This window comes from Hippopotamus amphibius, chromosome 8, assembly GCF_030028045.1.
Source record: "Hippopotamus amphibius kiboko isolate mHipAmp2 chromosome 8, mHipAmp2.hap2, whole genome shotgun sequence".
In the NCBI taxonomy this organism is placed as follows: domain Eukaryota; kingdom Metazoa; phylum Chordata; class Mammalia; order Artiodactyla; family Hippopotamidae; genus Hippopotamus; species Hippopotamus amphibius.
In genome coordinates, this window is record NC_080193.1 from 2,380,933 (window position 1) to 2,384,548 (window position 3,616).

Below are 3,616 nucleotides of genomic sequence, written 5' to 3' on the forward strand. Positions count from 1 at the left end.
CCGCCGAGCCCTCCCTCAGGGACACTCCACCTCCCGGGGCGGCCGCGGGACCAGAGGAGACGCAGTCATTCCCTGTCCTCCCGGCGGTAGGAAGCCGGCCGGTCGCCGGTCGCTGGGGCGACGGTGCTGTGCGTGGCTGGAGGGCCGGCCGCCAGGAACGAGGCCGCAGGCTCTCCCTGCGGCCCCCCCGCCTCAGGCATCCACGCGTCACCTGCCAACAAGAGAACAGCGTGAGCCTCCTCCCACCGCAGGCGGGTGGGCAGGGGATCCCTGGATGGGCAGGGAGCGGCCTGGGGAACTGTGACCCAGACCCCAGCCCCTGCGGAGCTCAAACCCCAGCAAACCACACCTGGCTGCCACCCCGCCTGCCGGCCAGCTGGCCTGAAGCCGGCGCTCAAGGAAAGAGTGCCCTGCGCTAGGCCAGGGCCAGGCCTGACGGTCTCCAGTGGGGAGAGAGCCCGGGGCGCCACCCCTCCGCCCTGCCCCCGGACCCGGCGACCTCACGCTCCCTAGGTCTCGGCCCGCAAGGCGCCACGTGGTGGTCCCAGGCCCTCTCCTGCAGCTGCTGGAGCTGCACCCACGTGCTTATGGTGGGGTCCCAGGCCAGGGTAACGGGCTGCTCCCAACTCTTACCGCCCCCAGGAGCCGGCGGGCGGGTCAGCAGGAGGCTGGCAGCCGGGGGCACCATGGGGAGGACGGCAGCCTGCGGCTGGGGCTCTCAGGTGGGCAGGGCAGTGGCCGGGTGCGGGTGGCAGGCCAGGCCAGAGCAACGCGAGGGCATCGGGAAACAGTGAGTCCACGGCAAGGCAGGGGAGGCCCAGAGGCTCCCTGGTCCCAGGAACGGCCCCCCGCCCCCCCCAACCCCTGCTGGTCAACAAGGAGCAGCTGTGCTCACCCCTGGTGCAGGGCCCGCTCTCTGCCAGCCCCACGGACCCAGGACGTCTGCATGCTCCTCCCAGGGCTCCCCTGACCGCCTGCGGCAGCTGGGCCTGGCCCTTCCCCGGGGGGCAGCCCCAGAGCTCAGGCTCTGCCCCGGCCTGGGAGCCCAGGACAGCGCCTGCTCCAGCCCACACACAGAGTGGGTGCCCGCTGCCCCCTGCAGCCCCTCCATCCTGCCATGGCCAGCCTTCACCCCCTAATGCCCCCCATCCCCCCCATGGTAGGTCCTGGGCGGGAAGAAGCCCGAGTCTTGTCCACGTCCCCCCACCTGCCTGTCCCTCTCCCGGCCACTTCCACGCCTGCCAGTCCCCGCCATCCTGCCCTGGAGCTGGCCCCGAGCCCGTTCTCTCCCTGGGCTCCCTCTGTCCCTCGGGGAGACCCCGATGTACCCCCACTGCTCTCAGGGCGGTGAGTCTCAGCCAAGCTGTGTGGCCGGGCCCATGACCCCCTCTCAGAGCCTGTCCCTCATGGGTCACAGCGTGCCCAGCGCGGGTCCCTAAGAGGTAAAGCGTCCGGCGCAGAGCCTGGTACCCAGCCAGCACTCCCCTCGTCCTGTCACCTGTGAGCGCCCCCCATTCCACCTCCCGGGCCCCCACCCTGCCCCACTCTCCGCAGAAGTACTTGGCCTGGCACACAGCAGGTGCCCAGTCAGCACAGGGGGAGGGGTTCGGTCTTGGGGCCGCTGAGCGTCTCTCCTGCTTCCCTGCAGCCCACGGCGAGGGACCTACCAGGAGATGTCTCTGCTGAGAGCAGCGACCAAACGGCCAGCTAGTCACCATGGCCCCAGGGAGGCTGGCGAGCACGCTGAGAAAGGAGGCCCTGAGACGGCCCCCCATTGGGCACGGGGTGGGCCCTCTGCGAGCGCGCGCTGTAGCACGATGTGTACCAGGATGCATGCACCGTGTGCGCAGAGGTCTGTGAAGTTCATCTCCAAGCGGCAACGAGCGCTAGCTTGTAAACTCACAGGGGATCTGTGCATTTTACCACGTTTCCTATGCTTCCCTCCGTGAACTGCATCATACAGGCGAGTCCCGCTGGGGACTCGCCCTGGACCTCGAGTGTGCACGACGGGGACCCGATGGCTGCTCTGTCCCTGCTGACGACTGGGCCCAGCTCCAGCCCAAGCCCAGTGGCCGCCCAGGGTCCCCGGGGCCCGGCCTCCCGAGGCGATGCCAGCCACGCTGGGGGTGCCTCATGTTGTCATTTCCATTTTTCTCAGTTTTGTCTCAGGTACAGACAGGCCCCAGGTGACCGATTCTCCCTCAGCTGGTCGGCGACAGGGACAGAGGTCACCCAGGGAGCAGGTCCCTCCTGCTGTCCGGGGCTGCCAGAGACAAGCAGGCCCGCAGGTGCTGGGTCTCCCTGCAGGGACTCCCCTCGTGGGATGTAACCCAGCCCGGGCAGGCGACACAGCCTGGGGCCCAGAGCGCCAGTCCCCTGGCCCGTGCGGGGCTGCACCTGGACAGGCTGCACCGCTGGCCACGCCCGTGCAGCGCGCGCCCGACCCCTCCCGTGCAGCCTGGGGAGCCCACGGACCCTCGCCTGCTCCCCACACCCCGCGGGCGGGCACCCCGCCTCTCCCTACCACACCCACCCCTCTCTGGTCTCTCCCATCAGGCCCAGGCCCTTACCAAACACCACATACAAAAATTAACTTAAAATGGAGCCAAAACCTAAAACTGTAAGATTCTTGGGAAAAAGCACAGAGCGAAAGCTGCCTGACAGTGGGCTTTGCATTGATTCCTTGGATAAGACACCAACGGCACAGGCAACAAAAGAAAAAACAAACTGGATTTCATGAAAATGCAAAAATTTTGTGCACCAAAAAGGCAGTATCAACAGGTAAAGAGGCAATCCACAGAGTGGAAGAAAACATCTGCAAATCATATACCTGACAAGGGATTCATATCTAGAATACATAGAGAACTCCTAAAATTCAACAGACGACCCCACCTGATTCAAAACTGGGGAGAGGACTTGAGTGGACATTTATCCAAAGACGACATATGAACGGCCAGTATATGAACGAGCACATGAGAAGGTGCCCATCACTAATGATTAGAGAAATCAAATCAAAAACCACACTAAGGGGGCTTCCCTGGGGGCGCAGTGGGTAAGAATCCGCCTGCCAGTGCAGGGGGCACGCATTCCATCCCTGCTTCGGGAAGATCCCACATGCCGTGGAGTAACTGAGCCCGTGTGCTGCAACGACTGAGCCTCTGCTCTAGAGCCCATGAGCCACAGCTACTGAGCCCGTGTGCCACAACTACTGAAGCGTGCACGCCTAGAGCCCATGCTCCGCAACAAGAGAAGCCACCACAACGAGGAGCCTGCGCACCACAATGAAGAGGCGCCCCCGCTCGCCGCAACTAGAGAAAGCCCGTGTGCAGCAACGAAGACCCAATGCAGCCAGTACATCAATCAATCAATTTATTAAAAAAAAAAAAAAAAGCACACTAAGATACCACCTGTAAGGATAGCTACCATCGAAAAAATCCCAGAAAATAATGGACACTGACGAGATATGAGGAACCTGGAGCCCCTGCACACTGCCGGGGGGGGGGGGGGGAGGTGGCGGAATGGGGTGGCTACTGTGGGAAACAGTATGGAGGCTCCTCACAAAACCAAGAACAGACCGACCACGCGATCCAGCAATTCCACCTCTGGGTATATACCC